Raw genomic sequence first — 13,015 nt, forward strand, 5'->3', positions numbered from 1 at the left:
CTCACAGCTCCGTCGCTCCCACTCGGTGCTGGGCAGTTTGCCCTCTGTGTGCCCAGTGTCACCTCAGGTATGGAACAGGACTTTGATTTAATTACTATTTTAGTTCTAAGGGCTTTAATCAAGGTTTTCTGGAATGGCAGGTGTGGTGGAATAGTTCACTTGGAGTGCTGCAGTGGATGGATGGATGGATATGGCTCTGAGACAAAGATGTCCGTGGGACACAAGGAGAGGGGCTTGTGTTTTGTGCCAAGGAGTTTGTGCTGAAAAAGAAGAAATGTTCTAGAGGAAAATGATTGTTTAGGGAACACTGATTTGCATGAATGAGTGTTTTCACTTCAGCTGATAGTTAAAAATGGATACTTAAGCCACAGTTTGGTGTCCCAAGGAGGAGCAGTCGGGGTTGGGATCAGGGTGGGAAGGTTCCCAAAGGGGGTGTCGTGCTGGGCATCTCCTCTGAACCACCTGGCTGAGAGGAAGAGCTGAATGAAGCTGCCCTCAACAACTGGAAAAAAAAAAATCTTCTGTCACTACAACAAGGGAAATTGGGATTAGAGGAGAAACCCCAAAGTGGGAGAGTGGTGCAGGCCTGGAGCAGGTGCCCAGCGAGGCTGTGGGATCTCCATTCCTGAGGATTTCCAGAGCTCCTGTGGCCACCAGCAGATTCCACTTTGAGGTTGTGGCCATGTCTGGAGTAGAAGGATGACTCAGGTGACTTCCAGCCATCTTTGACACACTCTCCACGAAATACTATTTTCCTACAAACCTCTGTGACTCTCATGAGTGTTCCCTGAATTAGCCCAGACGAGGTGCAGCCTCTCCATCCTCATCCTCACTCCCAGGGGCATCTGAAGTGCCCTCAGTGCCATCTCCCAACCTTTGGGTGTTTTGTGCACATCCCTTCCTTGTTTCTATGCTTTATTTGCTTGGTTGTTTCTCCCTCAGAGTGGATTTTTCTGGCCATGTTTTAGGAAAACACGCTCTGGGGGTATCACATACAAACAATTACACTTGAAAACCCCTGAAGATGGACTGAAAGTGGATACTTGCAGGGAATAACAGGGGACTTTGGATGCACAAGTAGAACTCTAATAGCTGGCTTGAGTTCATTGGGGTAATCTGGCCCTTATCCCAGCCTTTTTGAAAGATAATCATCGTTCCAAGAGAGGTTTTCATTGACTGTAGCATACACTTTATATTTCACTGTGTAATGGAACCTTCCATACACTCAAGGAAAACAATTTACAGAGCTAATTGCTGAACTCTGCAGATATAATCCTTTAAATGGGTTATGCTAGATAAGAGTTTATGTTAAAAAAGAAGAAATGTTCTGGAGGAAAATTATTGTTTAGGGAACATTGATTTGCATGAATTAATGTTTTCACTTGGGCTGATAGTTAAAAATGGATAGTTAAGCTAAGCCACGTTTTAGTGTAACATAAATGCTTCATTAGTTATGGTGTGAGCTGAAATCCATTGTTTGTTTGCTTTTTTATGTCTCCAAACTTCAGCTGGCGTCGGGTCAAACCGTGCCAAAGATTCCATTTTTTTAATTAAAAAAGAAAAAAAAGCCCAAAAAAGCCCTGCATGGACTCTGAGATGGGAGGATGCCTTGGAGTTCTCATTGTTACTCACTGATTTAGTTTAGACAATCCTCTCCACCCTCCTGTCTCAGCCTACTTCTCAGGGAAATTAGGGGTGGTGCTAATGATCTCACCTGACACAGTTGTCTCCAGAATTAACTGATGAATATTTGCACAGTACAATATTTGTACAGAGGTGGTGCATCCCTCGTGCTGCAGGAGCAGCCATCTGTCACACACACACATCTCTCAGATTTAAGGGCTGCAATGAACATTTTGGGGGCTTGGGAAGTCAAGGAACTTTTGCAGAACTCAGAGAATTAATTTATTTTATTTTTTTTTTGGTTGCTGTTTTTATCACTTATATTTTAATTCAGATTATAACCCAGGTCTGTACCTGCTGATGGTTGTTGTGGCTTTATTGCCCACACAGTCTGGGGTTATGGCACAAATATATAAGAGTTCAGCACTGTACAGAAGGTGTTAGTAATGAACTAGACAGAATGTTTGAGTTTAATTTAAATTCATTTTCTCCCCTGTAGCCGAGTGTTGGTGACAGATCGAGAGAGAAGGAGTAAAGCCCAGCATTGTGTTTTTTTCCACAGCCCAGTGGAACAAAGGGTATGTATGTTTGTTTTCCGTGGTTCTCTTTAATTATCCTGTAATTTCTGTGTTGTGTTACCTCCATTGTGTTCAGAGGAAGTTCATATATATCCAAAGAGGAAGGGATTAAGGAGGACACTCCAGCTGAGGCTTTCAGAGAGCTGGGCTCTCCAGCACTCTGTGACTCAGTAAAATGTGCAGGTCACATCTCATTCCACTGTGAATTTCCCTTTTTTTCCAGGGTCTGTGGTGAAATCCCTGCTGTGAACTGCACACCAAAAGCTGCCATCCCCATCCCAGGTGCTCCTTCCCCCTGGCAAACAGCCTAAGGAGGAGCTGTTTATAGGTGAGATGTTCCCTCCAGTCAACTGGAGGGATGAGCTTTTTGTTCCTTTCTAGTAGAAGAGTCTTGCCAGTTGTGAATTGATCTGATAATTAAGAGCTCAGAAACTTTTTAACCCCGTGGATGCATTTGTACTGTATTTATACAGAAGTACTGTAAAAGCACAATATTTACACAGAAGACTGGGATATATTGCACAAATCCATTGCTGTTACGTGCTCACAGCAACAGATTTTTAACATGGAATTGGGTGGTTGGAACTGGCTGATCTTTAAGGACCCTTCCAACCCAAATCATTCTGTGATTCTGTGAAATTCCTGGGTGCAAAAATGCATATTAACCAGAAAACGAGTTTCACTGAGATCATTAAAAACTCTCTTTTTTTTTTCTTAATTTCTTTTTTGTTTTTTTTTTTGGTTTTTTTTTTTTCCTGCCCACCATCCCACTCAGAAGATCAGCCTGATTTTTGAAGTCCTTAATTAAGGATGGAAATTTAGTGTTAGGCAGATGCTGTCATTTTTTTTTTCTTCCCCTACCCCTCCAGCAAAAACCCATGTGCAGTGTGCTGCCTGGGGCTCTGAGACTGCAGGATGGGATGAGCAGCATCTGCAAAACCTGCAGGGTCCTGCAGTCAGATGAGTCATGTGTTGCACGGGCAAAGTTTAATCCCAGAGAAGAAGTTCCAAGACAGGAAGAAGCCCCTGAAAACAACAGGAATTGGTACAGTATTTGGGCAGTAAAACACAGGTTAGAACAGTCTGGGTATTTGCTTTAATCCCCTCTGGTTCTATTTTGAATCGCTGTGTTCCTACTTGCTAAACCACTTTCCTTTTTCACTCTGTTTTACTGTGACAGAAGGAGGAGGGGATATTTTGGAAGCTGGAAAAGTGCCACTGATTTTTTTTGCAGGTTTCTTGAACTGAGCACTGCCACTCTGGAAGTGCTGGGAGCCTCTTCTTCCAGGGTTCCCCATAGAATTCCCACCCTCCCACGAGGCAGGACGTGCCCCAGGGTACAGGACTCGCCTTCCTGAATGTTTGAGGGGATGAGGGAGTTTGGATTGATGGGCTCTCAGCAGCACAGAGCCCAAATATTGCCAAAAGATCAGGAGCTGAGTGTGAACAGGATGGAAAATTCCTCTGCAGTGTGGATTGATGGAGTTCAGCATCGGGGCAAGCAGAGGTCGAGCAGAAAGGTCCAACTTGGCACGAGGCCACTCCCCATGAAGGTTTGGCTTTGTGTTTGGGCTGGGTTGGTGCTTGTGCCAGTCCTTGCCTGGAAAATGCCTGATGATCCACATTTTAGTGGTGGATGTTGCCCAGCAGCTCATGGTGGGGAAGAGCTGGAGGTGGGTTGGATGGAGCTTTGAGCGACCTGGTCTAGTGGAAGTTGTCCCTGCCCAGGGCAGAGGGGTTTAAACAAAATGCTCTTTAAGGTCCCTTCCAACCCAAACCATTCGGGCACTCTTTGATTTATGAGGCTTTATTTATTATATATATTTTTAATTATTTTTTCTGTTTCCTCTCGGCATAATGAAATATTCCAGGGGTGTTGCTCGTGTTCTGCCATACATTTGGGTGTGGTTTAGCAGACATTCCAGGTAGTCAACCTCAAACCATGTCTCATAGTGAAACCTCTTTTAGAGAGCAGTAAACAAATCTCACTTCTACTTCTTCATTTTGTTTTTTTTCCCCTTTTCCCCTGAGCCAAAATTCGGGAAAGTCATTTAGTGTCACCTAGGTGGCTTTTAATAGAGGCTTGGAACAAGAAGGAAAAAACCCCTCTTGTGCCCACTTGTTTCTTAGGTCACGTTGCCCACAGCTCGTCTCACCACTCCCTGAGAAAGTTTGTGTAAGTCCTAAAATAATTCCACGCTGCTGGCCCACAAATATTCCCATTTGGTCATCTTTATATAGAGTAATTACTGTTTAACATGGCACCACAGCTGGGCCAGGGCTTATTTTGGGTTAGGAGATATAAAAAGCTGTTTGTAATAAATAAATAAAATTACTGGGTTTGTTGCTCTGTCATTCTAAACAAATGAGCCCAGAGACTTGTTAGTTTGCTTATTCTTTTCTGCTTGTTTTGCTTTAAGAGTCAGCATTTGTGAGAGGCTTTGGTAGCAAAGGTATCCATCCTGGCTAATTTAGACAAGCCTGCACTTCAATGCCCAAAACTCTAATTTTTGGGTGTTGTGGTGGCACTGAGGGAGCTCTGTGGGGTGGCACATGCCCAGGGAAGGGGGTCAAGGCTTAACCAGTGGATACAAGTTCATTTTCCTCAGCAGGTGATGGGTGGGAAGAAGCACCTTGAGGGAAAGGTCTTGGCTCTGTGCTGTCCTCCAAACAGGTATTTGAATTTCTGTGCTGGCCACAGAGCAAGCAGCTCATTCCCACATGTCATTAGCATTTTTTCAGGCCATGCTGACTCCAACATCAAAGTTCTTTCTAATTTTAATAACTTTGATATATATATATATATATTTATCCACATGTATCTTATATTTGTTCATATATGGATATATGTGTGTGTGTGCAGCCAGAGAAAAGGAAAACAGGGCCATGTATATCCATGTGGCATTTCTTATCTGCCCCTAAAATACAGGTGTCTCTGTGGGAAACAACTTGTGAAGCTGTTTATTGTCCAAGAGTTCAGGAAGTTGAGGGTGTTATATTCACTTACACTGCTCCTCAGGCTGGGCTGATCATTTCACCTCAAAAATCAGCATCAAAGTCTGTCTCACAGAAGACCCCAATATTTTTAGTAGTCATGGGAAGGAATGTTGTCCACTGGGACAGAGGCTGTGGGTCAGGACTCAGGGTTTGGTTGTCTTTTGCTGCTTATTTTGTGGCCTTGGGCAATTCTTAACACTCTTCTGTGCCTCTGTTTAATAAGAAAATGGGACCAATTCTCTTGCAGAGAACTATTTAAAGGGGAAATTGAAGTTTGGAGACCTTTTACCAGCCTTTGGCATCAGAGACATAGAGTAGTTACAAGATGTATTCCTGTGCTTTGGCTTTATTAATGATCTGAACTCCTGGAGAAATCATCATATTATCAATATCCATCCTATTATTCCTTGTATTCATATATATCTTGCTGCTGTTGCTCTGACTTTCTGTGGGATATTTCCTACATGTTCATGGTAAGGATCTAATTATTTCTTCCAACTGCAGCAAATCTTGTAGGTCCAGGTAAATCTCGTGGTGTAGGAACTAAGAGGGAGGAGAAAAGTTCGATGCCAGGGATCAGACTTTGATCTTTCAGGGATTGGATCTTTCCCACTGTTGGTTGCTTCTTGAATAAATCTGAAAGAGCTTTCATTTTATTTAAAAGGCTTTTATTGATCAAAAAGGCTCTGTCTCCTCGAGTGGCTGAAGCAGGTTTAACTCGTGGTAGAAGTTCTTATTTGAGCTTGTTTTTATCATCTTGGTTGATGCACAATTTCATGCCTTATTTTTTTTTAAAGGTAACTGGGAAACATTCACATGGTTAGAGACAGAAAAAAAAGAAAATAAGTGTAGGTTTCCTTCCAGTCCATTAATTTTCTTTCATGGAGCTCTGTACCAGTTTGAGAGCACAATTGGGAGGAATCAAAACACAGACATCTAGACCATTACGTCAGATCAAAAAGGGAACAGATTTGTTTTGAAACTGGGTCTGATGCATTTGTCCGAAGCCATGAACGTTTCTGAGACCTCAGAACATTCTTGCTGTTCTGCCTCAGGATGAAACTTAGATCATGTGAACTAGGGAGAGAGATCCCAAAATATTTGAAGCCATTTAAGTGACTGGAGCCCTAATTCAAAGTCCTTTGCCGGGTGAGGCCAAGCAGGGATTTGAACCTGATTTTTGTGCGCGCTCTTTTCTTCTCTTTCCTCCTTTTAACATCTTATATTAAAGAAACCATCCCCATGGATTCCATAAAAATGGATTTATCCAGGTCAGACACGAATTTTTTATAAGTGACCCACTGTTTTGTGTCCAACCAACCCCCAGCCCTGAAATAAATATATAGATTAGGGGTAGGGAATTGGAAAGTCCCATAAAACAATTTTTTTCTGTGTTGCCTAATAATTTGTATTATTTTACAACAGTTTAAGTTGTTTAAGTTACAGCTCTTTCTAACTGAACCTCTGTGCAATGTAAAGGACTGAGAGCAGGGTGGGAAGATGCAGAGTTTGGGGGACAGCATCCATCCAGTGGATGGCTTTGCTGGGTTCATTGACCTCTTGTAGCCTGTCCCCATGGCTTTTAGGACCAGGCTGCAAACTGGACTGAGCTCCTTGTGCTGCCAATCCCTCGCTGTCCTGGACAGAAAAGGAAAGAGCAGCTCTGCTTCCGTGCTCCGGATGCTGAGTCACCTGCGTGGTGGCAGAAAATAGCCCAGGGGCTGCTGTTTGCCCAGAGTGCCTTGGGGAGGTTTCATCAGCTCTGCTGGGCTTGGGCAAGTCAAAGTGCAGAGCTTTCAGCCCTGGGGCCAGTCTGTGGTTACTCACAGCCCGCTCGGTGCCCCGGTGCCCGAGGTGCCCGTCAGCGATGAGTAACTTCTTGTTCACAGTTTGTTTGAAAGCCAGTGGCAATATTTGGTTGGTTTGAGTTGCTGTTCCATTGGTGCACGGTGTCAGTTCAAGCCTGTTTTGCTGGAAATGTGTTCCAGCTCATCAATCTCTTCTCTGTGCCTGTCCCAAAGCCTGAGCTGGTCCGTGGTGGGGGTGATGAGCTGTCCCACTGCCGTGTTCGCTGCCCACTACCAGGGTTTCACCAGAGGGAGGAACCACTGTTCCCAAATTTCTGTGACCACTGTCACCAGCCATCCTGGTTCAAGCCAGGGCCACTTTCTCTGGCTTTATGGAGCATTTCCATGCTCTCTGCCTGCTCTAGAGGGTTCCAGGTGCCTTCAGACTAAGAAACCCTTTAGAGAGGCATCACTTATGGTGCTGTATGTGCCGTGGTACTTCTTATTGTCAGAGCTGCCCTAGTGAGCACTGATCTGGGGACACCAGTTCAAGCAGGTTACTGGAAATGAGATTTCTCCATGCACCTGATAGCTCAGACAGGATGCTGCTGGTCCTTGGGTCGTGCTCCTGCAGCACTGTGTTACCAGCCTGCCATCCAACCTCCCCTCCACGGGTACGGCTCATCCCTGCTGCTCCGAAGGCAGAGACAGGGCAGCCAGGGCCTGAATGCAAATGCAGCACCACACAGCCCTGCTCCTTCCCTCAAACTATTGATTACGTGTCTGGTTTGCTCTCCCCTGGTAATAGGCCATAGGCAGGAGGCAGCAGGGCGAGGAGGAGGAGGAGGAGGAAAACCTGTCGTGGTGGTTCGATGCGGCTCTTGAGCCAATGGGAGGAGAAAGGCTGTGGATTGGGCTGGCAGAGAGCACGGGTGGGGGGACTGTCTTAGCAACAGCAGGGAGCAGCTCTGCCCCCTCCCACCCTGCAACCAGGCTGGAAAGTTCCTGATGATGTCCCTTAATGTATTTGTCTCGCCCATGCCAAGCTCGTACGTGATCGGGGTGACTTTGCCGCGTGTACCGGTTTATCCCTCCCCTCCGTGATCCTTTGGAAAGGGTAGAAGGGAACCTTTTCTTTATCTGTCCTACTAAAACCAACTAGTGAGCTCAAGGTAAAGGGATCAGCTGCTTGATTCAATGCTGTGCGAGCCCTGAGAACAAAAGTGAGGTTTGTATTGTGTTTTTGTGGTTGGTATTTTCCTCTTGATGTCTTTCCAAGGCTGTCTGAAGGTTCAAACAGAGAGTTTCTTGCCAGTCTGTTGTGGCAGTGGGAGCTGGGCACCTTGACTGTGTTCTCATCTCTGCCAGGTGAATCCCTACCCTTTAAAATCCAGATCACTTTGCTGGGCTCTCGGGTTTGGAGGAAAAGCTTTCTGAGTTGAGCTCTCCCTGCGACCCACGGGCTGAGAAAAGCCAGTCCAAGACACTCTCGTGCTTTGCCTCTTATCTGCCTTACAGCAGGAAGTGTTCTTTCTATCTGCCTGCCTCTCTCCTGCTTCATCTATCACTGCCTTAACCAACCAAAAATGAAAATGGCAGTTTAAATTCATCCAAACCTTTTGAACATTTATTGGAACCGAACACCGGCTCCTCCAGCGCTTCCCTTGCAAACGACCTTCTCTGTCCTCCCCTCACCTGCTGCCTCCTCCTGCTCCTGAGCATCCCCATGTTTATCTCAGTGTTTGCATGCTGATAACAGCCATAGATTTCTGTGAGTCCTGCACCTGCCCAGACGGCGGGGACAATAATAGCAGCACCGTCGGGACCAATATATATTGGTCTTAGGAGTGTGTCCAATAATGTCTGGGTCAGGGAGCCTTTAACTGCAGTGTCAGGGAATTTAGTCAGCTGTCATCGCTTCTTAATTAAAAATAGCTGAGACTCACTTACATTCCTCTGCTGTGTGTTAGCTCATTTGTCATCTTGTCCTCTGCTCTCCTGCAAACCCCCTGGACACCTTCAGAACCAGGCAGAGGGGGGAAATTCCTGCAGCAGGTAAGAGGATGAGGAGCAGAGAGTGGATAAGCAGAGCCACGAGCTGCTCTTTGGGTCAGGAGTTCAGCAGGATCCTCGTCCCCTTTAGGATACATAACCCCTCAGTATGAAATGTTCTGTATGTATTTTATATATATATATATATACATATATATAAACCCAGGCTGTGCACAGGCATGTGTCAGGGAATAAATCAAAGAGTAACTGTCCTGGGGTTACAGCAACTTTCCTTGTGGACAAACCAACTTACATTTTTCCATCTTGAGTTTCCAGCATCTTCCTCTGGCCCCAGTGCTCCCAAAGGCAGAATGCTTTTTCAGTCAGACCTTCTCTATGTACATGAGTGATTGGATTCCTAATTCCATGCTAAATGGAATTTAGGGGTATCTGTGATTGCTATCACCTTCCAGTAGGTTTCACTAATTTATTTGTGCTATTCCTAAGGGGACAGGGAGATGGGAGGTTACACAGAGGTTCAGGAGCTGCAGAGGGAAATAAATCACATGCTGTAATATCATTGCTGAAAGAAAATGCACCCCCCTCCCCCTGCCAAAAAAAAAAAGGGATTTATTGTGATTCTCACTAATGCTCAGAGTCAAGGGACAGTTTTTGCATAGTGAGAATTTTTCTGGCTTCCTTTTTGCAAGTAAATCAGAGGTGGAAGAGCATTAGACTGACTGACTTCCTGAACTGGAAGTTGCATCCGGATTTCCATGTTTAATTGGCTGGGCTGACCTATCTTCCATGAGTTTTGCTCGTCCATTTTCGAACCTGTTTATATATTTAGTCTCCACAGCCTTGGGTGGTGATGAATCCCACATTTGAACCACATATTGTTTGAAAAGGTCCATCCAGGATGTCCTGTACAACACCATGAACCTGTGCAGGGAGGGAGGGATGGCTCTTGCCAGGGCTGTGCATCAGCTCAGCCCAAATTGGTGAGAATTCCTCCTGACACCACTCAGGAAGGGAAGCAGCACCAAAACTCCAGTGCTTCACCACCCAGCTTGGGCTGGGTGACCAACTGGGACCAGTGTGAGCTCCCACACAGGAGCACTCCCACTACTAAATGAGGATTTTTCTGGCCATACAGGTATTTCCCTCAGGAATGTGTTCCTGCTGACCTGACTGAAGATCCAGTGATACTTATTGAGGTTCTAAAAAACATTTTATTTCCTGTAGAGGGAAAATTCACATGCAGCTCATGGGATAGACCTGCTTTAATTTCATATATTATCTTCAAACTGGTTATTTTTTTTTTCTGAGTCCAGTTCAAGAAAGTTGTGGAACAGTTTAGAGGGATAAACAGGGAAGTGAACTGATTTGTCTCGATATTGCTGGGGGATTTTGTGTTATTCTGAGGTGTACTAGAACAGGAAATCAGAAGCAACAGATAAAAGTTCCTCTGAACCCCAAGGCATCAAACTAAGGACAGAGCCCCACGTTAGCTGAGACATTTTCACTGCAGATTTTTTTTTTTTTTAAACTAATTAAGCTCTGATGACTTCAGCTGTATTTTCAGCCTCTGATTAAGGCCATGATACTAATTAAACTCTTGAATTATTAAAAATGCAAATAGTCAGACCTGTGTGCAACAGCAGACTTGCTTTTCCACGCTCCAGGACAGCAGTGGGAATATTTGACAGAGTCCCTTGTGGTCACAAGTTTTTCTTTTCCCTTTTTTTTTCTTTTTTTCTTTCTTTTTTTTTTTTTTTAAATGGCTGCTCTCCACTTGATGCAGAACTGAAAAAAAAAGCCAGCTGCTGGGGTGTAAATGTCTCAGCTGCCTTGCAGCTACACGAGGCAGTTTGATTAGAACACAGCAAAGTTTTGGAAGGAGCTGAGGGTTTCTTGACATCCCCCCAGTGGCATTTTGGCTGGATGGGCTGTTGGGATTGAAATACCATCCAGTCCTTAGAGGGTGAGTTTGCTTTCAGCAGCACAGCTCTCGGAGCTGCCTTTCAGCTCCCCACTTTGTTGTCACAGTTCAAGATGTGAGCCACGATGAATTATTTAACCCTCCAGTTGTCCTCTCAGATCCTGCCTCTGGCACCCCCTGTGACACACAGGCACTTCCAGAGAGGTGTCCCCCTACCCCAGGAGGGCTGAGTGTGGCCTTTCCCTCAGCCCAGGTGAGTTTTGGTCGTGGCAAATTGAGCAGGAGGGGATCTGAAGGACTTTTTGATCTCTTGGCTGTCGACATCTGAGCAGGCACCAAGCCCCTCTTCTGAGTAACAGCCACTCTTGTGCACAAACACATCTTCTGAGGGAGCAGCTTGCAAGCAGAAGCAGGGCTCATCCCCAGAAGTCCAATTAGCTGGTCTGTAGCTACACTGCAGTTCTGTGGGTTGGGTAAGAGTTGCCCCCACAGCCTCACCACTGTCCCCATGTGCTTGGATCAGGGCAGTTTCTGGGGTTACCATAAAGGGTTTGCACAGCCCCAGAGCTCCAGTGGCACGCTGAGTGCCATTTCTGCACCTCTGCTCTCCTCTGGGCAGTGTTTTGGGTGTGCAGCCCTCCTGGTTGAGACAGTGGCCCAGGGGGCTCGTGTCTGTCCCCCCTTGTAGCCCTTGTGCCATTCTGGAGGCTCTGCTGGATCTGGCAGCGTGTGCAGCCAGTGCCAGCTGGGACATTAGAGGGATGTGCCAGGAGGCAATCTAGTTATAACTCGCCCAGAGGGAAGTTTCTTCCTCGTGCTGAGTTAGTTCATCAGACAGACATAAATAAAAGAGGGTGCACGAGGCACTATTCAAATGCAGCAAGTGCCCGTCCTATTTAATAACCTGGAACCCTCGCTGGTGTGAAGTGATAACAATTTATTGGAGTCACTTATCAGATATAAACATGACCCAGTGTGTGCAGTTGAGCCCAGGCAATGGCAGGTCTGATGCTAAAGATGTGTCTTTTTTTTTTTTGCTTCTCCTCTCGACTGTCCTTCTGGTGTGTTACAACAAAGAAATAAGTGGGCATTACTTTACCTATGACAACTGATTTTTTTTCATCCTCCTGCTCTAATGGGCTGCAGGTGTTTCACAGCCAGCCCAGACTAATCAGGACAGACACTCTGGCCATGAGCCAAAATTATAAAACTGTCCAGGGAGAAAAGAAAAGACAAGGGCTGGGGTGAGGGAGTGGGAAAGGAAAAAAAAAAACAAAACAGAAAGCGAGGGAGTCACTCCATGCTGAGACTTTGCACTTTTGTGTCTCCTGAAGTGAATGCATCAGTCAGGAATCAAAGGTTTGAAAAGTCATTCAGCCCCTCCAACTGAGGAGGGGAACCATCTGCCCTCCAGGATGGAGCTTCTCCTCCCAGGGGCACCAGAGCAGACCTGGAGGATCTCCATCCACCAGAGCTACACCCAGCTCACCCAGGATCCCACATCCTGGCCTGGTGGGGGCATCTTCTGCCAGAATAATGTTTGGAACCCAGCTCTGGAGTGTTGTGCCACCACAGTGGCAGGCTCCTCTGTTCCAAGAATCACTGTGGGGTTGTCCAGTGTTAATTAATTAATCCTTTTTCGGCAAAATTTGAGCTCGGTAGAAACAACAAAGACAAGGCAACTCATTCAGAGCTGCAGCCCCTCACCCTCTGAGATTTTACAGTGTGTGCTGCCCTCAAATCCTGCAACAAATCCCTCGTGTTTCCTGGAAGCTGGAGCAGCGCTGGGAAGTCAGAGGGAAGGAAGGATGTGCCGTGTGGGAATGGAAGATATCCCCGTGTCCTCATGGCTTTGCAGATGGTGCTGCTTGGGCAGGCTGGGTTGGGATGCAGGATTTTTGGGTGTGAGCCAAAGAGCAGCCAGGATAAGGGAGCATATGGGAAAAGCTGGCTCTGAGGCACTGGGCTGGCTCTGAGCATTTGGCTTGACTTGCCCTGAGGCATTTTAGCTGAGGGGCAGAGATGAACCCCCCAGGTGCCTCTCAGGGGTGATTCTGTGAGTGCCTTGGGGGTGTCCCTCACCTTGAGCTTCCCCA

The 13,015-nt window shown here is 46.0% G+C and overlaps 1 long non-coding RNA gene across 7 annotated transcripts in view; it reads left to right on the forward strand.

Annotated features, from left to right (window-relative positions):
* The first annotated feature begins 419 nt into the window (after positions 1-419).
* LOC135401916 (uncharacterized) overlaps positions 420-13,015 on the forward strand; it is an 81,449-nt gene continuing 68,853 nt past the window's right edge. For all 7 annotated transcript variants that reach the window (XR_010424971.1, XR_010424973.1, XR_010424976.1 and 4 more), the window contains exons 1-2: positions 420-2,201; positions 2,425-2,529. This is a non-coding gene — a long non-coding RNA (uncharacterized LOC135401916). The remainder of the gene's footprint in view (positions 2,202-2,424; positions 2,530-13,015) is intronic.

This window comes from Pseudopipra pipra, chromosome 23 (genome assembly GCF_036250125.1).
Source record: "Pseudopipra pipra isolate bDixPip1 chromosome 23, bDixPip1.hap1, whole genome shotgun sequence".
In the NCBI taxonomy this organism is placed as follows: Eukaryota; Metazoa; Chordata; class Aves; order Passeriformes; family Pipridae; genus Pseudopipra; species Pseudopipra pipra.